Raw genomic sequence first — 23,513 nt, forward strand, 5'->3', positions numbered from 1 at the left:
TGTATTTGCTAATCTTACCTTTAGCTCTTTTCTCTTTCCTTTTTATCTTGCTAGTCTGTATTAGAATATTTCCTTTGATTCTACATGAATAAAGGGCCACTTCCCACCACAAATGCCTTTGTCAACATTCTCTAGTCCAACTTTGATTTTGGCCCAGTTTTGCTTGGTGTTTGAAAAATTTTCTTTCCACTTCAACACTTATGCCTCCAAAAAGGCTATCAACACATTTAGCCCTCCTTTGGGAGGATGTCCAGAACCTCAAGACTCGAGAGTTGTGCAAGATTTATGGGTCTACTTGGATGCTCATTGCTAATATAGAGAGTACAAGGGAATTTAATAAGTTGAAAGAAGCCATTAAAGAAACCGACATTGAACATGATTGACTTTGCTAAAACTCAAAAATTGAAGAAAATGCAGCAACTCTCAGCATCCACCACCAATTGCTGACAGATTAAATCAAGCATAAAATAGATGGACAATAGGATGGAAAGGGTATTTTGAGCAAAGCAATCCACACAGGAAGATGTTACAATCATAAGCTTCTCAATGGATTTGCACTAGATGTATTTTGAGTAGAGAAATCCACGCAGAAAGATGATACAACCAAGGAGATCAAAGCATTGTTGCTGCAAACTGCAGACAATTAAGATCGATAGTAGTAAATATAACTTATTACACACCAACAAATGCCCTTTAATTATTTCAGTTAGAATTTAGACAAGAACACTTTGAATTCCCATGGTAGGAGCCCTCTCTCTAGAGAGCTTTTGAAATAGAAAATCAAGCAAACTTACTCTGAGAACTTGTGATAGGAGTTGGCTGAGATAGTTTGGGAAATTATCTGATAAGAAAGAGATTTTGTTGGGCATGAAAGTTATCAGTCTTCCCACTTTTCGGTCTAGGAATTCAATGCATATTTTTGCAACATCACACAGGTTGGAAGTTATATACAATAGCTTTTCCAATCTGTTGAAAATGTAGCGAGCAAGGTCTTCCAGCTTGTGCCTTAGCTAGAGAAGACCTCGAATTGTCCTCATGAGTTAGACTTCAGTTAGGATGAATTATTTCCAATTTACTAGAATAATCATCAAGTTAGCATGCATAGAGTTGGAGCTTCAATTAAAGAGGAGTCTTTATTAGTTTGACTACAGAACGAGGTGGTAGTTAGCAGTTCAGTTGGAACGAGCTAGAGCTAGTCTTCAATCTTGATTGAAGGAAGCGCGAGTTAGATCTCCAATGTTGATTGGAGAGAGCACGAGTTAACAACTCCAGTGATGATTGGAAGGAGAGAAAGTAACACTCTCCGTTAACTTGCTATCATAGCTCAAGTTCTAAATTAAGTTGGGCCTCCTTGCATGGATCGAAGTTCACCTATAAAGAGAGGACGAAGGCACAAGTAAATCAAAAAGGTTTGTGACAAGACATAGCTCACAAGTTAGTGTGAGAGAGCCTAGATTGTGGAGCATAGGAATTGTGTCCTAAAGAGTAGGAGGCACAAGCGCACTAGAATTTAGGAGAATTGGTTGTGCACAGGTTGAATGGAATTGGGTCCTAAAAAATAGGAGCTCAAGTGCGCAAGGAAGGAGTAACATAATTGAAGCAAGACAACACGGTTTGTAGAGAAAGTCAAGGAGGCAACAAAGGAAGAATTGTGTGTAGGAATCAAGATCAAGTGGTGATCAAGGTAGGGTAAGATCAGTTGCATCAACTGAGAATTGTGTGAGAAGCAAAATGATTTCTCAAGAGAGACAAATTGGTTTGTAATAGATTCATTTGCTCCAAGAACAATCAATAAAACTCCCACATCAAGCAATCAGGTTTTTCCTGTTGGGTTTCATGAGAAAAATAAGTGTGTCAATTTGTGTGATGTGCTTTGGTGATCAAGGCAGGCTAAGATTAGTTGCATCAACTGAGAATTGTGTGAGAAGTAAAATGATTTCTCAAGAGATACAAATTGGTTTGTAATAGATTCATTTGCTCCAAGAACAATCAATAAAACTCCCACATCAAGCAATCAGGTTTTTCCTGTTGGGTTTCTTGAGAAAAATAAGTATGTCAATTTGTGTGATGTGCTTTTTTCTCTATGTTTTTATTCTGTTGCTTATAAGTTGTTAAGAGGCTTTGTATCATGGTGAAAGTTAACTAGTTTCAATTTTTAGTTATTCATCTAAGTAGTTGCAGAGTTTCATGGAAATTTAACATGGTTTCAGAGTAGAGATCAGTATAAAGACCAACGTCGGATTGACCAGTTAGTGGACAATGCAGATCATGTAGAAGGCTTGTGCAAAAGTTTGAAAAGCTGAGCAGTTCTTTGGATAATAGTTTGGCATTCCAAGGACTTCTTTGGATAATAGTATGGTGTTCCAATGACAGAGGTCAGATCACAGTTTAGAAGGAGCCTCAAATTTTTGTGCATGGAAGGAGTGGATACCAGTGGTGTTGGAAGATAATGGGGTGCTCAAGTATGTGAAGTAGGCAATAGCTCCACCTCAAGATGCCCAACAATTGATCCACCATAACAAGAATGACACCAAGGTGAGGAGGATCATTCTAGAGGGGATCAAAGATCATATTATCCCTCATCTCCATGAGAAGAAGACAACATATCAAATGTTTAAAGCCATCCTAGATCTGTATCAGGGTTGCAATGGTGCTAGGAAGCTTGCTCTCAAGGAGAAGCTACGAATTATCCAGATGAGAAAAGGTGAGCCCATCATCACATATCTTTCAAAGTTCACTCACGTTCGAAATGAGCAAGGTGGAGTGGGTGTGACTGTAGTAGACAATGACCTTGTGAGTCTGGCGATTCTGGGACTTCATAAGTCTTCGTATAGTTTCCAGAATGCAGTAAGTGGTAAAGAGAATATTCTTAGTTGGGAAAGGTTATGGAGTGATTACGTTCAAGAAGAAATCCGAAGAGGGATGAGAGCTGGTAGAGAAGCTCCAGCAGAGGATGAGGAGAACTTTGCCTTGGCAAGCAAAGGTAGCAGAGGCAAGGGAAAGAAGGGCCAAGGAGAGATCGAGTCTTGTTAGAAGGGTGAGAAGAAGAAGAAGGATGTAAGCAAGATCAAGTGCTTCCATCGCTATGAGTTCAGACACCATGCCACTAAGTGTCCTAATTAGAAGGAGGAGTCCAGTAAGGATCATGTGGCTGCAGCAGCTGAGGTAGATGTGTTTTCTTCTCAGCTCAAGAAATATTTCTCATTGATAGCTTGCATGGCAAGCTCAACAGACAACAATGTATGGTATATTGATTCAAGAGCATCCTTCCACATGACCGGGAACAAGGAGTATTTTAGCCACCTAAAGGAGAAGGACATGCAATTTCAAATTGAGCTAGGAGATGATGGAAAGTACACAACTAGGGGAGTTGGTATTGTCAGTTTTGAGAGGGAGCCAGGTAGCTCTCTCCATCTCAAAGATGTCCTCTATGTTCCAAGCCTAAAGCAGAACCTTGTTTCAGTATCTACCTCGAGGACAAGGGTTATGATGTCATCTTAACCAGAGGTAAGGCTCACCTCCAGCACTTAGCTTCTGGATGTAAGAAGCAGATAGGTGTAAGGAAGAAGAATCTATATCTATTACAGGTTGAGACAAGCACAACCTTTAGCAGCAAGGCAAGAAGTGCATAGAATAAAGACATGAGGGTTGAGGAGAGAAAAGATTTGAGGGAGTCTTAATAGCGCAAGAATATTAGAGCTCCGAAGAAGGAGCCTCATCCAGTATCACGGTTTGAGTCTTGGCTAGTCAGAAAGTGGGCCGACCAATAGGATCATGAGTTTGACTTCAGTTAGGATAAGTTACTTCCATTTTATTCGAATAATCATCAAGTTAGGATGCATAGAGTTGGAGCTTCAGTTAAAGAGGAATCTTCATCAATTTGACTATGAAACAAGGTGGTAGTTAGCAGTTTAGTTAAAACAAGTTAATTTTTAGTCTTGATTGAAGGAAGAGCGAGTTAGATCTCTAGTGTTGATTGGAGAGAGCACGAGTTAACAACTCCAGTGATGATTTGAAGGAGAGAAAGTAACAATCTCACTGAACTCGTCATCAAAGCTTGAGTTCTAAATTACACTGGACCTCCTTGCATGGATTGAAGTTCATCTATAAAGAGAGGACAAATGCACAAGTAAATCACATTGTTTTGTGCACAAAAGTTTGTGACAAGGTAGAGCTCACAAGTGTGCTAGAATTTAGGAGAATTGATTGTGTGAAGGTTGTATGGAGTTGCAGGGTCCTAAAAAATAGGAGCTCAAGTGCACTACTAAATAGGGCTAGAAGTGAGCTAGGGAATAGGAGATCAGCGCATGGAACTAGGGGCTCAAGTGTCCATGGAAGGAGGATCATAATTGAAGCACAACAAAAAGGTTTGCAGAGCAAGTCAAGGAGATAGCAGAGGAAGACTTGTGTGCAGGAACCAAGATCAAGTGGTGATCAAAGTGGGCCAAGATCAGTTGTATCAACTGAGAATTGTGTGAGAAGTAGAACGCTTTCTCAAGATAGATAAAAATTTTTGTAGTAGATTCAATTGCTCCAAGAATAATTAACAAAATAGCTACACCAAGCAAGCATGTTTTCCTGTTGCGTTTCCTGACTATGCTTAGTGCAATTTACTTCAATTTCTTCTTTATTAGCCCAATGTCAGTTTCACTGTTTAACAATCACATTAACATAAAGTAAAATGCTGATAGAACATAAATAGATCGACCGAAAACAAGCCAAGACAAGAGACACCAGATGTAGCAGCTAGCAAGGGAAAAACCCCAATGTGGGGAAACCCTTTGATAAATTCTTCTATAATCTTCAATAATTCAATAGAGAGAGAAATAGTACAAATATATAAATCTGTAATTTTATGACAGCAACAGCAAACCCTAACGAGAAAAGTCAAAGTTGGTCAAACAAGATAGAATTGACCTCCAATCAGCTTGGTCAATATCCTGGCCAACTCGGCCTCCAACAGCAAGAAGAGGCAGTCCAAAAACAGTCTGAAAAACTCAGTCAAATGAAGTCAACAGAAGTTAACCTGCTGCCAGCAATTAGGGCAATCAACGCTGGTCAAACCTGAGGTCAGATTGCCTCGGTTTGCATGCCGAAACCTGCGGCCTGCCTAGGAGAGACAACCACACCAAAACTACAGTCCAAGAAGGTCCACACTGGTCAACGCTGGTCAAACAGACGTTTTGTGGCCCTGGTCAAACTTGGTCAATGCATTCAAACAGTTCTGTGTCCTCCTTCTTCCCACGTGAGAGTTGCTCCTTGTGTGTACCCAATCAACTAAGCAGAGAGAGAAGAATTTGAGAGATGATATGAGTGAATAATGTCCCAAGGAAACCTGTATTTATATGAATCGTTGAGGATGTGTGCCACACATTTAGTTGTTGGCCGACCTTGACAAATTATCAAGTAAATACAAATAAATTCATAGCTCCATAAATACATGTCAGAATCGAATGATCGTTAGATCAATCCTACACCTCTCGATGAGAGGAATCCAAGAAAAATATCATCTGCCATAAATAAGATGACCCACATGGAGTTTGGCCTTAGTTTCCAATTTTAACACTCCCTCTCAACTAGGAAGAACTCCATCTGCTAATCCATCTGATCATTGATACTATCTCTGCGATCAAATGCACTGCTCAGCTCTACTCTGCTGAACTATGAAGAAGAAGAAATGATCGAGGATGTATCATACCATCCTCTACTGACCTGAAGTCAGTCCCAGAGAGTGTCATACCACTCTTATTGATCCTAGATCAGTGACAAAAGAGAGTGAGCTATATCACTCTTACTGACATGAAGTCAGTTCCAATTTATCCCAGATCAATGGAGGTCATCCTAGCAATAGGAAGTACGATAGATACAATGATGCATCCATTCATAGTACTACTATGGTCCCTAACCCCATTTTCCTACTCATTGGCCAAATGAGAGATACTTCCCATGTGTCCCAAACTGCATGGGTAGGATGCCTCGACAGGAGAACCACTCATCCTATCCATAAGTCATCACGGGGTATCACACGGGAAGGTTGAACCATTCACCCTGTACACAGCGCACCACTAGGGGAGGATGAGTTTCCCTATGGTCGCTTGTCGCTCCAAGAAGTATCCCAAACCCCTCGGAGCTCCCAGGGCTCAATGCATGCATCATACATGACCCTCATAAGAGGGTCTCTCAACAACTCCAAGTCGTTCTCGGAAAGTCAAGAATTTGACATTTCCCAAGGGCTTCGTCAGACTGTTGGCGACCTGCTCATCTGTACCGATATGATGGAGCCTTATTGCTCCTCGTTGTACCATATCCCAGATAAAGTGGTACCTGATATCGATATGTTTGGAGCGATCATGAAATACAAGATTCTCTGATAAACGAATCCCACTCTGGTTGTCACACAAGATCACGGTAGTATCCAATGTATATCCAAACAGCTCACTGAAGAGCTTCCACAACTAGACAGCCTCACAAGAGGCCATACTCGCAACAATGTACTCTACCTCAGTGGTTCTCAAAGCCACCGACCTCTGCTTCCTACTCATCCAGGATATCGAGGCAAATCCCAAAGACAAACAACACCTAGAAGTGCTCTTTCGGCGCACCACACTGCCTTCCCAATCAGCATTGGTATATCCATGTAGTCTCACATCTCTGGCAGTGTATCTCAACCCATGAGTGATTGTGCCATGAAGATATCTCAACAGATTCTTGGCACCAATCCAATGTGAGTGGTGAGGCTCAACCATATGTTGACTCAACGTGTTGACTGCAACACATATATCTGGACAAGAGTTCACCAAGAACACTAATGCTCCTATGAGTTGACAATACTCTGTAGCATTTTCAAAAGTAGGTTTGGCAGCACTACCACTTAACTTCTTGAAGTCAAGCTGCAATGGGGTAGTCATGGGCTTGCAATCCACCATACTGAATCTCTCCAATATCTTCACCACCTATTTTCCTTGATATAGGAAAATCTCCCCTAGCTTCTGCTAGACTTCCAGCCCTAGGAAATAGTGCATCAGTCCTAGATCCTTCATCTCAAACTCAGAAGCCAACTCCCTCTTACATTTGTGAATGAGAGGGTTTACACCTGTCCTTTTCCAACTGTCTTCTGTGATTGCTCTTTAACTCTTGCTTGGGCTTTGATACCATGTTAAGTTTAGGTATGTTATATGCTTAGAGCAATTTATTTCAATTTTCACAGTTAGCTCAATATCTTTTCCAAATTAGCAATCACATCAACATTATAGTAAATTGCAGATAGAACATAAACATAGATCGTAGAATACAAGCCAAGAAAAGAGGACACAAGATGTGGTGCTAGCCAGGGAAAAACCCCAATGTGGGGAACCCTTGATCAATTCTTCTTATATGTTCTTGAATAGTTTAGTTGAGAGAGAGAGAGATAGTACATTTACAACAGAAACACTTTGACTTATCTAAATAAGAGCATAGATCATCTCTAAGAAGATGATACATGAGGTAGTTGAACTCAGTTGAAGACATGATGCTTTAACTGATTCTCCATGGTGACTCCATCACCATGCAACACCTATAATTGTGATGCACCTCATCTTCATGTTGCACCTCACTATGCTGCACCATGCTGCACCATTACTTCGGTCATGCTGCCACACTATGCTGCACCATGTTGCCATTGTTGTCCCATGTGTCATTGTTGCACCATGCTTGCAAGTGCTGTCCCATGTTCCATTGTTGCACCATGCTTGCTAGTGTTGTCTCATGTGCCATTGCTGCACCATGCTTGCCACTGTACTATACTTAGAAAATGTTGCACACAACATGCTACACTTCATTTTGTCACAATGCTTGTCATTATGCTGCAACATTTCACATCATGTTGCCCCTTATCACAATGCTGTCACATCTCATATTGTTGTACCTTCCTGAATTGCATCATCATGTTTCTTAGAGGATTTTCTATTTGTTGCATTGGATGACATTTTGGGCAGCCTTTATCATGGACAGGTTAGGCCATCAACAGTCCTACCTACCCTCACACTTTGGCATGCTGCTCCAACCCTGTTTGTTAGTGCATATTGTTGTAGCCTTAATGTTATCCCACAGTCAACAAAACTAGCCCTCAAGGGTTGCGGCCTGCCTAGGAGAGGCTCCTCCTATGCCACGTTGTCCTCTTAAGGCTCTATCCACCTCAACGTAGACCTAGAATACCTCCAACTGTTTTCTATGGCCTACGGCCTAGCAACAGTTTGCTATAGATTTCGGCCTCCTCCAAATGTGCCCAAGAAGCCAACGTTTTGTTCCTCCTGTACTTTGCCTAGTAGCTTGCCCTCTCAGCCCTAGAATTCAGCCTCCTGTAGCAGAAATCCTCAGCCCTCCTTCCAGCAATCTGGTCACCTGAAATGGCCTGTGGCTAGGGCATCATAGGCCTACGTATGGGCAACGTGAATAGGCTTTAGATTTCCCTTTGCTAACACTGTCGTTAGACATCCTTTAGATAGCCAAGTTAGGGCAGCGTATGAGGGTTCCTTAGATAGCCTATAGAAGGATTCTCCTAGTAGCGTAGATAAACCCTCCTTCACAAGGTTAAATCTTCTCCTTTAAGACTGCGTCAAGGTCTAATGCTAAGGCTCCTTTCCTTCTGCGTTTATGGTTTCCTCTCCTAGATTTATCTTCCACTAAAACCCAAAGCAAGTGGAGAGAAATCAAGAGTGAAGTGTGTGTAGAAATGACTATCAGTCACCTCCTTTTATTCTAAAACGTTGAGCACATGTTGGGGTTATTTGGTTGTTGATTGACCTTGACGAATTGTCCCATAACACAAATAAATTCATATCTCCATGAATACTTATCGGAATCGTATGATCTTTAGATCAATCCTACACCTCTCAATGAGAGGAATCCAAGAAAAGTATTGGCTGCCATAAATAAGATGACCCACATGGAGTTTGGCCCTAGTTTCCCGTTTTAACACTCCATCCTCAACTAGGGAGAACTCCATCTGCCAGACTGTACTATCTCTGCCATCAGTGCCCTGCACTGCTATGCTCTATTGAACCATGAAGAAGAAGAATTGATCGAGAATGCTTCATACCATTCTCTACTAACCTGAAGTCAGTCCCATATGAAGAAAGTGTGTCATACCACTCTTACTGATCCCAGATCAGTTCCAAAAGAGAGTGAGTTATATCACTTTTTTTGACCCGAAGTCAATTTCATTGATCCCAGATCAATATCACAAGAGAGTGTCTCAAACCACTCATACTAATCCCAGATCAATATCAAAAGAGAGTGTCTCAAACCACACATACTGATCCTAGATCAATGTAGGTCATCCTAGCATAGGGAGTACGGTAGATACACAATGCGTCCATCAGTAGTACTATTATTGGTCCCTAACCCCATTTCCCTACTCATTGGCCAAATGAGAGGTACTTCCCATGAGTCCTAGACTGCATGGGTAGGATGCCTTGACAGGAGAACCACTCATCCTGTCCATAAGTCGCCATGGGGTATCACAGGGGAAGGCTGAACCATTCACCCTGTACACAACACACCATTAGGGGAGGGTGAGTCGCCCTATGGTCGCTTGTTGCTCCAAGAAGTACCCCAAGCCCCCCGGAGCTCCCAGAGCTCAATGCATGCATCATATAGGACCCTCATAAGAGGGTCTCTCAACAACTCCAAGTCGTTCTGGAAAGTCACAAATTTGACCTTTCCTCAGGGCTTCGATAGAATGTCTGCGACTTGCACATCAGTCCCAATGCGATGGAGCCTTCTTGCTCATCGATGTACCATATCCCAGATAAGGTAGTATTTGATGTCTATATGCTTGAGCAATCATAGAATACGGGATTCTTCAACAATCAAATACCCCTCTGGTTGACATAGAAGACCATGGTATCCATCATGTGTACAAATAGCTCACTGAAGAGCTTCCACAACCAAGTAGCTTCACATGAGGTCATACTCGTAGCAATGTATTCTGTCTCAGTGGTGCTCAAAGCAATTGTCTTCTGCTTCCTGCTCATCCAGGATATCGAGCAGAACCCAAAGAGAACGACCACCAAGAAGTGCTCTTGCGATCCTCCACACTGCCTGCCCAGTTGGTGGGCTCCAGTATTTGTAGCAATAATGCTACAACTCCTGGAGCTTCCTTCTCTAATTTTATCAACCCGGTAGTTCGTAACAAACTTGGAAGCGACGGTGCTGTATGCACAAGTACTAGCTCTTGTCGCAGCTGTCACTTGGTCAGCTGGCACAAGTCCGCTAGGGCTCAAGCCAACTTCTATGAGTTCTCAGAAGAAGCTTTTTAATCGATGAACGAAAGCTATCTCAAAGGAAATTAACCTACTGTAGGAAGGAACTGAAAGCCAACAAGAATCACAAACCCTAGCAAACCCTAATTCTACCAGCTAGTCCTACTGATGCAAAGGTGGGAATGCAAACTACTGAAAGAGATGTCATTACCTCTAGGAAGGTGAGATGCATGTGTCTAGACTACTTTGATCTAAAGAAAACATATTTTTGTATTTTTGTTCAAGTTGTTGGCATTACTATGCATGTGCTTCTAACTGGGTCTTGACTGTGCAGGGATAGATCAAGGAGGAAAATGCTTGGAAGAGGTCAGGAAGGCTCAGAGAGGGTCTAAGGAGTCCCTAACATCCTTTCAGAGAAGTTCACAAAGCTCAGATGCCTAGCAACCGGGTTTATGAGCTTCTACAGGAAATCTGCAGGGGTTCTACACGATGTTCAGGATTTCTACAGGAAGTTCAGTAATTTCTACAGGATGTTCTACAATCGGATTTTTCGGTGATGGATGAGTGGAAGAGGCTGTATGGATGGATAGGGAGGTACGATGGGAGCTTGTAATGGCTTATGGACAGAGAGATGAGATGAAGAGGGGGTGTGCAAAGCTGGTTGGTCTAGAGGAGGGTAGAGGGAATGGAAGGTCGAAAAGGTAGAATAACGTGGGTAATAGAAGAGTTGGGAGGCAAGTGGTATGACTGGGAGATGAGAAGATGGCCTAGGCACATGAAGGATAAGGTAGTGAGGGAGTAGTACTGCACAGTGTAAATGAAACAAATCATCCATGTCTTGCACATAACCGAAATTTCATCAACCTATTCTAACTGTCTTAATAAAACCAAAGAACAATAACGTTATTTCTGAGGAAAAGCATGCATGGTGCTGAAGCAAAAAATCATTCCACAAGATCTAAATGCATGGACACTTCTACAAACGAAAATATTGCATCGAAGATTGCATGAACATGTAAAACAATGTTTTTGGTGGGTGGCATGGTCTGCAATTCCAGTCCCTAAACAGAGGTGAAAGTGAGGGTGCAGTCAACCCTTTTTGGAACTCTTATTAACTCCAATCTCCTTACTCTAATCTAAACTACTGAAGCAACTCTGTTCATAAAACTAACCTACTTAACCACACCAAGAAATCAAACTCAGCAAACTGCGTTTCCAAATGCATGTAAAGGAAAAGAAATACAATGTTGAAAGAAAGGTAACAATACAAAGGAAGGAGGCCTTAGGCTCTCAGGTTGGGCCCAACCCCGAGAGCTATGGCTCCTCTAAGAACTCAGAACTGAACTCAAATCTGCCTGCTTTTCATTAAAAAATAATAGTCATAAGTCAAATAACATGCCAAAAATGGCTTACAAAAGAGAAAAACAGAGCTCTCAGCTCGTAGTTCAAAATATGCAACAAGGTTCCAAAAGTCCCCCTCGAAGGCTACAACCTCATCATTTATACATTACGAGGGCCAAGCTGGCCTCCTAAATTAGTGGGGTTTGGCTGACCAAACTAAGAGTAATCTACTGCTTCCTCAAAATCCGTTTCCCATCTTGGCTGTCTCCTAGCCCTCATCTGCGTGGTTTTGCTCCATTAAATGTCAAAAAACCTGAAATAAGCATGTGTTAGCCACCTAGGAATAGTGACTGCCCTCATTCATACAAATGACATAAATATACTAAAAAATGATGCATAAGTTATGAAAAATGAAGGGTTGAGCAAGGGTAGTTAGGCCAAATGAGCCCAAAATGTTACCAAATTTAGGGCTCATCATCACCCCCCAGCTAAAATGATTGCTCATCCTTGAGCAACTAATCCAGCTCCTCGTCCTTCATTTCCTTCACTACCACCCTCACATCCCAAGCTTCTGTAGTAGTGTCCTCCTTACTGACATGGAACCCAGCCTTTCTTTCCACCTCTTCCCATTGTTCATGCTCATCTTTCTCTGTGGTGCCTTCCATCAATCCTAACAGTAGAGGTGGGCTTAACTTGAGGCCAATCCAGCTGGCCTGGAGGTTCTGCATAGATTTCTTATAGAGGGGCACCCGTACTAGAGCTTCCCTCATTCGAGTTGGAGTGTGATATTCCCTGATTTTTAGATTGTGGGCCAATGTATTCCATCAGCAAGTGCAAGCTTGAACACAGTTTTCCCCTAGCAGTCTCTCCATATCCTCGAAATGCGCTATGGCCTGGGCCTGCTGATCCATATATTTCAATAAAGCTTGAGGGTCGGTGGATAAGTGTTGGTGTGCCGATATTAATGCAGTTGGATCCCCTGGTTCTGCTCTAATTAGTAATGGCTCATTCAGCTCTCGGTTCATGACCGCTTTGGCTTCTGTTGCTCTTTTGTCTTCATGGTTCAACCATGAGGCAAATGCCATTAACTGCATATCCCCTAAGACCGTGTTGGGATCCCATGAAGTCACATTAGGAAGGGCCAAATTATGGAGGTAGAACTCCGATAGTTTGGCCTTATCCTCTGATGAACTGGTATTGCATAATTCAGTGAACTGCTGCGGGTCTTGGAGCTGAGAGATACCCCTTTGCGCCAAGGTATTGATTTGAAATTGCAGCCATTGGTCTCTTAGGTACAGGCCATAGGATTTGGCCGATTGTCTGCATTGTATAGCATCCATGGCCCAACTGGCCATGCAGGCCAATTGTGCCTCTTTCTGCTGCAGCTGTTGTTTGAGAGCTTGTACCTCAATTTGTGCTTGCAGCTCCCCTTCCTATAGATGTGTGGTTGGCTCCCCAAGACCGACTTGCAGTCCTTCTCTGCCTTGTTGTTCTGTTGTGATGTCCCCTGAGGATGTGCCCTTTCCTTTCCTCAGCTCCTGTAGCTGCAGTCTAAGTTTTTCATTTTCTTCTTGTAGGAACACCCGCTGGCAATTTGCCACGTGTTTAGCCATAGCTAATTCCTTTCTTGCCTCCTTGAGTTGCTCCTCCAAGGGGCCTATGTCTGCCACACCTTTTGATTTGGCTATTTTCATCCACGTGTGGGTTTGTACTCTCTCTTCCTCCAATGCAAAGAACAGTGGCACAGTGAATTTTTGTGGTATAATTTTGCGAGCTTCTAAGAAGATATAATATGAGCTTAGACTTGGCTGAGGGCTAGGCTCCGGAATATGCTCTTTCTCTTCTTCTCTTGGTGGCTCTACTTCATCCTCCCTCGGTGGTGATGAAGGTGTGTCAGGCGGAAAGAGTCGATTGTGCGGACAAAACCAACCTCCCTAGGAGCCTAAGACTCTCTAGTGACAAACAAGACAAACAAGAGCAATCCTTCTCTAAACATGCATTTACTATACGGGAAATCAAGTGTTTAGATCCTACCTGTAATCCAACGCTGTTGTAGCAGTCCAGCTCCGCTGATCCGGATGAGCTCCTCCTTCACTTTGAAACCTGCATACACTAACAATCAAACGATTAAATAGCACTTGATAATCTCATAGAATAAAACATATTTAACACATAGACCAAGGAGTACATGAAACAACTCATAAATAACAAGTTATTGAGAAGAATGGACTCATTTGCATTAATAGGTAACAAAAGGAACAAATACAACCTGAGCCTTGGTGTTGTGCAAGTCCCGCCCAGGGTCCATCAATAGTTCTCCTTTACTTTGACAAAGCTCACCCACTTCCAAATAGAACAAGCAAAGATGGCAATCTCTCCTCACAAGCTTCTAAATGGGAGTCTTAATTCCTGCAGCATTTACCCTTAGAAATGTATAGCTTTCAACCTCTTCTCCTTCTAGCCCAATGCCTGTATTTATAGTGCTCAAGAGGAAGTTAATCAGGTCCACCATCAATGGGATAATCCCCTCTTTGGATGGGATAGCTCCCTTATTGATGGGATAAGTTCCTCTTTGGTAGGAGTGCATGAACCATCTGGAGGCGCTCAATACACGTCGAACAACCTTCTAGAATGCTCTAGAAATGGCCACAAGTGACTTTTTAAAGATGAAACTTGCGCATTTTAACCTTTTCAGGGGGAAGCACCTGCACCTTTACATACAGAGCGTCCAAAGATGCAGCTTTTGTGAACATTGGGTGCGTCCCCGCAGGTAAGGTTGAGAGAACTTGCGTCCCCAGAGATAAATACATTTAGAAAGACTTTCTCTCTTTTTTGGAGTTTGACATGGAAAGCAGAGGCATAAGACTTGCCTAAGAGGGTAGCATGACTGTTGATAGAGCCATCCTAACTGTGAATAGTCATGGTGACATTTTTTAGTGTAACAGATTGCCCCCTAAAGTGCGAAGCCTGAAATAGATTAGGGTTTTGTATTATCTAGGAAGGGTGAAGCGCTTTATCATTTCAAGGATTATCTCGTGGAGAGCCTGGTCAGAACCTGCAATTTTCAACACAAAATACATGTATAAGATTATATCATCACTGAGGTAGGCATTCCCATACTCAGATCTAAAACTTTAACTAACAGACTAACTACTCTGATACGGGAATGATCTTGTAGTACATCATAATCATAGACTTTTGTAGACACAGTATGGGCGCAACCATCTGTTTATGATTAGTCTACTTAGATAATGAATACAAAACTCCTCGCAGTCTGGATGGTGGAAACTAGATCCAGGGTCTTCATTTCTACTTCCCGAATTGGTACGATTCTAGCCATGCGAATAAATGAGTTGATGTCGAACATGGTAGAAACCACTTGATTACCAGTCGATGATGTAAACTGTTAAAAAGCGTGAGAGAGACCACCAGTAATGTGAATGGTTCTCAAAGTACCCAGTACAATCCATGAGATGTGAATGAATGAGTTGATGTCGAACATTTCACGGAATCCTTCGATCGAAAGTCAATGATGTAAACTGACGTCAAAGGCGAGAAACCTGCCATTGATGCATGCAGACTTCAAGGTACTGACGATTTCTAAGTCATCTCTCTAGATAATGTGCTGATGTCGATAGAAAGCGACCCGTTGCAGGCAAGCCCGCAACACGAAATCATTGTTCAAGTTGAAGAAATGTTGCTGTAAAGACTAACTCAGGGATGGTCAAATGGATGACAAGTATTTTGCAGATGAAAGTTTTGCTTGCAGACCTCTTGAACACATAACGACACGACAGATGACTTGGTGCTGAATAACTCAAAGTTCATCCCCAGAACCCGGCTGAAGACTTTCAAGGTGGTTTGATTAACTGTGAGGTAAAGAATTTCCCAACCCAGGTGAATGCAAAGTGTCGTGTTCAAGAGAGGTAATAAAGTTTCTTCTGAGACAAAAGGTAACAAATAGGCTCATTCTTCTCTCTTTTCCCCCACCATTTCTGGCAAGTACCTCTTTATTTTTAACAAGCTTGAGGAGGATAACATATGCTTGATTATAAGCTCATCCTTCGGATGAGTCCAACATAGTTTTGATTCGAACCCTAGGAAGGAGTGGTTCGTTCCTGTTTGTAATTGAACAGGTCCTTTACTGTGAAATGTTTAACGAGCCTAGTATAGGAGAAAATCGGCATTTTTCAATTTTAGAGAGTCTGAAAAAACTTAAGAAGACTCCAGGTTGAACTTTTTCGTAGATTTGTGTCCCTCAAGCCCGAAAAAGTATAAAATAATACCTGGGGGAACCGCTTGATCTTGCGACCAAGGAGTACTTTCATAATTAGTGTCACTGACCTGAAAAGTAAAAAGCGATCAAGGACACGTCGTTTTATTTCCGTATCGAGTTTGAAACGAAAAAAACCCGACAATCTTTTCCTGATTCTACGGTCAGAAAAGAGCTATAAGGGGACCGTCTTTTAATTCCGTTTTAATGAGTGTAAAAGAAACGCTCGACAATCTTTTCATTTTTTAGGAGTCAGAAAAGGGCTTAAAAGATGACTCTGATATTTTGGTTCGTGAAAAATGACAATTTTCCCTCTAAGTCCCTTTGTCCTGCACAAAAACAACACATTACTCATACCTGTTTAAGATAGGCAAAAATACATCGAAAAACATCCTTCCATGGTGAAAAATGAACAAATTCATCCAAAAAACCTATAAAAAGACTTTTTACCATGTCATTTTTACCATTTTACTGTTGAGGTTGAAAAAAGGGCTTTAGGCAAGAAACTTCCCGTGGTCACTGCGGAAAATCCGACCGTCAGAATCGAACGCTGTCTCTTCCAGGTATTTTACAACATTCTACTCTTCAATTTCATCCAATTAAAATTGTATTTTAGGTTTTATTTTTGTTTTTTGGGGGGGTTTAGGTTTCAAAATGCGCTCCTCGGTGGACGCAGGTGCCCTTCGAGTGACCTGCGTCCCCCGACTTTTTCCTATACAGGAAAATGGTCAGGGGACGCAGCCCACCTTCAGGCCAGCTGCGTCCGGACGCCCTATGTTCTAAACGCGGGGTGCGTCCTCCGTGAAAGGCGGATTTTGAAACCCCAATCTCCACAAATAACCATTCAAATTTCCCCAAATCAGTTCTAATCATTGTTTCTTGGTGTGTAGGGCACTCACCATGTTGGATTGGAGAGAAAGAGAGCACGAGGACATTGATTTAGCTGCAATTGAACATCAACCTTCCATTGATGCCCTAAAAGAATGCGGGCTATATAAATACTGGGCCATACCTGGCATGAGGGCTCAGGTGAGATTCTTAGAATGGCTGGTTGAGAGATGGAACGTTCAAGAGCAATTCTTTTACATAGGAGGGCACCAGCTCGATATAGAGCCCTCTGATGTATACTTTCTCACTGGCTTGCCAAATAGAGGCGAGCAACTCAATCTAGCCGGGACTAGGCCGGGTGGCCAATCCCTTGTTAGTCTCCGGGAAGATTGGTGCACACCTGGTGCACACCATTCGAAAGGCGTGGAAATCAAACACATCTCTCTACGTGAACTCAAAGTTATAGCGTTCACGGTTACCAGAATTTGTGGCGCAGCCGCTTTACACATTGCTTCCGGGTCCCAAATGCGGATGGCAATTGACTGTTACCAAGGCACCATTTTCAACTGGTGTGATGCTGTGTCGGCTAATGTGAAAAGCCAACTGACTAAGGCAAAGAATGGACGACTGAAAACTTTTGGATATGGGCCTTTAGTCGTGAGCTTTGCCTTAGAGAGAGTTCCGATGCTGATCCCTCAGCAACTCACTATTCATATCTTCGGTCCTCGGGAGCCAAAGCTGGTACGATGGGTTGCGGTGATGGCCCGGCATCCTGACGAGGGCGCGGCGGTTGTTCGATTCTCTGATAGTTATTTTCACTGGTTAGAGGACCAGGTTTTTTCGATCCAGGACTTTCCGTATGCCGGAGTAGATTTTCGAGGTGATCCAGACATGGTTCTTCCACAGGGAGAACAATGGGATGACAGAGGTACTTTATTTTTCACAAGTTTTCAAATTATGTATTTTTTTTGTTTTTTATATATATCGTCTCAAAACTGACAGTAAAAATTTTCAAAATGCAGATGTTGGTCCACAGCGCCCAGCCAACCTCCGGCCTTTTGAGAGGAGACATCCAGTTGCACCGGTACCGGCCCCACAGGACGCGGCTGCAGAGGTACTAGCTGAGTTGGAGCATGATCTAGAGCGTCTGACGGCGGATATGCCTGAGACTACTATGGATGATATTCCTATCAGACTTCAGCGCTATGTAGTCGCAGTCCCTGGACCGTTTAGGAGATTTTTGCGTAAGGTAGCCCGTGCAGTGGTGTCGTATAGGGAGCACCACCAGTGATTGGCTAGTCACTTTGTAGACACATGTGACATTTTTGACTTTTTGTACTTTATCATTTTTGCCGATCATAAGGTGTTTTTCACCTATGATCGAAGACGATGTATATTTTTTTTCTTGACACACTCCTATCTATATATATCACTATTATCGGCTTATCTTGTTTAACATATGTGATGAAATGTTTTTAAATTTACTTGCATGATTTATCGTAAATGTCTGTCCAACACTCGAGAAGCAATTGCATCTGCTAATGTATTTAAAGACCTTGGAATATGCTAATATTCAATGTAATCAAATTCACGTTCCAAGAGACGCACTCTCAAAAACAACCTTAATAACACAGGATTTCTAATGGCATAAACTCTATTAAGCTGTAATACAACAAGTTCAAAATCTAACCTCACTATCAAACGTCGAATCCCAAATGAAATAGATTCGGATAATAATTCAACCACTGCACTGTATTCTGCAATGTTGTTTGTTGTTTGACCGAGGCTTACCCCATGCATAGAAACTAACTCGTAGAGGGTGAATAGATAACCCAAGCTGCGGAAGAGATATTCCGTGTACTACGACAAGCACCATCAGAAAATCCAATGTATTTTTGGAGAGGCGTCGACATCTGCAATATCAAGAGTAAAACCAAGATAAGCCAGAATAACGACGAAAAACACACTTGCTAAGCTAAGCACACTAACTACTAACAAACATACTAGCTAGAAAGAAAACCTAACCTAACTAAAACTTCTCCATACCCACCATTTAAGCATAATACCTCTTTAGGTAAAGTCCATTTCTGGGTTTACCCAAAGAGTCCCCATCAAAATCTACTAGCTCATAAGCCCCTTTTGCTAGCTTTCGCTTTACAATATAGGGTCCATGCCACATAGGAATGAATTTTCCAGCACCTAGCTTATCGTTAGCTTGATCATATAATAGCACTAGGTCTCCCTCCGAAAAACTTCGAGGGGTCACATTTCTATCATACTGAGCTTTCATTCGCTTCGCGTGAGTCTCGATTGCCAATGCAGCGTCACGTCTAGTCTCATCTAATTTAGCTAAATACAATAAACTTTTCTCCTCTTCGGAAGTAGCTGGGAGTAATTCGACAGCCATTTGAAGTGATGGGATTTCGCATTCAATGGGTAACACAGCTTCCAAGCCATAAACTAGCTGGAAAGGAGTGAACCCTGTTGAAGTTTTCACTGAGGTTCGGTATGCCCATAGCGCCGAAAATAACATGTTGTGCCAATTCGACCGATGAATACCAATGGTTCGTCGGATCATGATAACCAGAACTTTGTTGATAGACTCAACCAAACTGTTGGCTTGCGGATAATAAGGAGTAGAGCTATCGTGGCGCAAACCAAGCTTGCTTGTAAGCTCAGTCATCATGATGTTTCGAAAATGGCTCCCATGGTCAGTAATGATTGCTTGTGGGACACCAAACCTAGTTATAATATGATTGAATACGAAAACTGCAGCTGTTTTGCCGCTTGCGTCGAATGTAGGCATCGCCTCGGCCCATTTAGTGAAATAATCAACCGCGAGGATGATATACGCATGCCCCCCGGCCGAGTGAGGGTTACAAGTAATAAAGTCAATACCCCATTTGGCGAATGGACCAACGGCAATTATAGGGTGGAGAGGAGCAGGTGGTGCGCGCATCTTTCGATCAAACACTTGGCAGTTGTGGCACTTCCGGACTGCAATGATACAATCTTTAAACATAGATGGCCAGAAGTAACCAGCGCGCAACACCTTCTGAGCTGTGGCATAACCAGACATATGACCGCCACATGCTCTAGAGTGACAATCATTCAAAACCCTCTCAGCCTCTTCGTGAGTTAAACAACGTCGAAAAACTAAGTCTGCCCCCTGGCGATAAAGTGTATCTCCAATAATTTTGTATTGCTAGGATTGAAACCGAATTTTTCGACGTTCCGCCTTTGAAGCTTCAGGCCGAAAGGTTTGGGTTTGGAGATAGATGATTATATCCCCGTACCACGGATCTAAAGTACTGATAAGAAACAAAGATTCGTCCGCAATGGACTCCTCTGCCACAGTCTTTGTGTCAGTACGCGGGAAATCACACATCAATTCCGCAAAAACTAAGGATTTCTTAGACTTGGACTTTTTGAACTCCAAGTCGAACTCTTGCAGGATAACGATCCATTTAGAGTACTTGCCCCCTAGCAGTTGTTTTGTCAAAATGTAAATCATAGGGTTGCAATCCGAAATAACTGTAGTTTTACGGAGAAGAATGTAGTGACGAAAACGCTGGACAGCTTGAACGGCTGCCAGGGCCAATTTCTCCACATGCGAATATTTTAGCTCAGTGGGATTTAAGGTCCTACTGAGATAATATATCACATGTTCCGCTCCGAATTCATCTTCTTGAACTAACACCATTCCAATGGTGGAATGTGAAGCTGCGAGGTATAAGAAGTAGTCCTGGTTGTAGTTGGGAGGATGCAACAACGGTGCATGGGTCAACGCGTGTTTAAGTGCATCAAAAGATTGTTGGGCAATCTCGTCCCAAAAGAATTGAACGTTCTGTTTCAACAACCGTGTAAAACCTTTAGTGACCTCGGCGTAGTTTGGGATGAATCGACGTAAAAAGTTCGCTTTCCCTTGCAAACTTTGGAGTTGGCGCAAACTCGAAGGAGGAGGCAATTTGATGATAGCTTCGACTTTCGAGGGATCGACGCAAATGCCGGCTTTTGAAACAACAAATCCCAGCAATCGACCTGTTTCTATACAGAAAACACATTTGTGGGGATTCAACCGAATTCGATAATGCCTACACCTCATAAAGATTGCTCGTAGGTGGACAAGGTGATCAGCTCGATGGAATGAATGAGCAGGCAAATCATCGAGATACGGTTGCACAATGTGCTTGATATCATGAAATGCGTAAGACATCGCCCGTTGAAAAGTGGCCCCGGCATTCTTAAGCCCAAAAGGTAATTTGCAATAAGCAAATGTCCCCCATGGACAAATGAATGTCATTTTTGGTTGGTCGGCAGGTAGAATATTGATTTGATTATAGCCCGAAAAACCATCCATGAAGGAAAACATTTCACTTCCGGCACAATCATCAATAATTTGATCGATATAAGGCGTAGGATAGTTGTCTTTTGGACAAGCTCGATTGATATCCCTATAGTCGATACAGATTCTTATTGTTCCTTGTTTCTTGTTGACCGGAACAATATTCGATACCCAATCCGTTAACGGGATCGGATAAATGAAACCTGCTTTCAACAGCTTTGCAGCCGCTTTTCGAGGGTGAATCTGACGCAACCGTTGCCGAACGGGTTTAGCATCCGGGTAGGTCTTTATTTCATGAACAACAATGGCAGGATCGATTCCTGGCATTTCCTCGTAAGACCAGGCAAACACATCGCGAAATTCTTGGAATAGGGCCTTGTAAGTTTGGATTTCATCTTCTGTACATGCGGCACCTATATGAATGTTCTCCTCAATTCCGGGCTTCACTGAAATATCAATGGGAATAGTACGAGAAATATTCCCTAAATTCAACTCTGAATCAGAATGTTTCGTTGGATCCTGAGCGTCTTTGACATATTCAGCGGTAAAGATAGATGAAAAATCATTTTCAAATGCATCATCCTTAGGTAAAAACGAAGATCTGTGATGGAGATCCTCCCATGGTAGATCGTCTACACTTAGGATTTCGCGAAGTTGTTCGTCAGATGACACGACTTCGGGAAACGCTATCCGTTCTAAGGTTGAGGTGAAAAGTGATTCTTCACTGACCACATTCATTTGGTCGATCTCGGTTGAATGAGAGTCGGTAAAAGACATGACAGCTTCATAAGCAATTTCATATGGACTCAAAGGCATAGCATCACCGAATGAGTCTATCTCAGAGTCAGATGGGACAATCCAAGGATCATCATAAATAATGTTTTCTGATGTAATCATATGAATTGTTGCAAATGAAGGTTCTACGCTGAGTGGAGGGAGAGGAAAAGTTCCCAGTAAACCGGAATCCTTAACTAAACCTACACCAACGTCCCTATAAGGGATTGTCGTCTTACCGACATGCTGGATACTCTCTGAAGAGGCTGGGTCGGATGAAAAGTATGTCAGCTGATCAATAGTCACGATCTTACCGTTATGTGGAAACTTAATTACTCTGAAGACCGATGAAACGACCGCCGTCATAGCATATGACCAACTTCGACCCAAAAGAAGGTTGTAGTCTAGAGGGGCATCAACCACTTCCACATCCAGACTAACGGTTTTACCTTCTACCCCTATAGGCAATTCCTGTAGAATACCAAACGGACGGAACCCACGGCCATCAAAAGCCTTAAGGATGGTGGGGGATTGGTTCAACGAAGGAGAACCAAGGGATCTCCAACATTGAATCGACATAATACACGTAGAAGCTCCCTCATCAATCACAGTCCTATGAATAGGCTTGTTTTTTACTATCACTGGAATTTGGAAAGCCATTTGATGGGGGAGACGCGGTGTACTATTTTCTAGATCGAAGATTATTAGATTCGGGTCCTGAACATCAACAGCTCCTATAGCCGACAAAAGCAATTTTCGTTGTGCTGGGCATGATTGCAGCACTTCTAACGCCGACATTGCTGAGGGTGAAACAGCTAAGTCCTCAACAATGTTGTAATTCTGGGCTGCTCTCGCATGTGGATTGAAAGCAGACCTTCGAAGTACACCCTTGGCGGGTGGTTTAATTACTAAGTCCGGGTTAGGTTTCTCGATCTGTAGTGGATCGGAACCAGGAGCTGAGGTTGATGGGTTAGAGTGAGAAGATTCTGCTTCCTTACCATCAACAGGATTCTTACTACCATAATCTTGCGATCGAGTCGCAATCCTCACATGAGACATCATCAAAATGGGTTCTTCACTGGCATTCGAGGAAGAACCTATCATCTTATTCTCCTGCTCCGGAAATGGATTTTTTAACACAGCAGGAGTGGGAGAACCTTTGACTATTTTCACAACCTCGGCCCGATGAGGGCAATCTCTCGTAAAATGATCCTCTTCACAAATAAGACAAGGATATCGAGGTTTGCGCTTTTCGTCATTGGTTTCTGACTTTTCCGTTTTCTCCTTCGGAGCCTTGTCTGCTTTAGCCTTCTTCTTTCCTTTCTTCTTTCCGCCGTTTTTTGATTTGGCCGTAGATGACTCTACAGCGTGAATATCGGCGGTAAGTTCAGGAGAAGACTCTCCTGTCGGGGAATCGGGCAAAGTGATAATAGGAGTAGTTGAAGCCTTGGAAGACTTCTTCTTGCTCTTTGTATTCACGATACCAATCATACCATCAGCGGCATGAGATCCCGAAGGAGCAGCAGCGATTTGATTCGACTTTGGAAGATCCGGAATCTTCTCGTGTAATGTACCCGACTGAGTGTAAACTAAGTCAAGGTATTGCGCCTGAGCAATGACTTGCTCCTCAGTAGCTACTCCGACCTTAGCTACATCTTAGTAATCTTCAGTAATAATGATTTAACAAACCATTCAGCTAAGATTTGGT

The sequence above is a fragment of the Pinus tabuliformis genome, chromosome 3_2, assembly GCF_031772625.1.
Source record: "Pinus tabuliformis cultivar Carrire ecotype Pingquan chromosome 3_2, CPIR1, whole genome shotgun sequence".
Classification (NCBI taxonomy): domain Eukaryota; kingdom Viridiplantae; phylum Streptophyta; class Pinopsida; order Pinales; family Pinaceae; genus Pinus; species Pinus tabuliformis.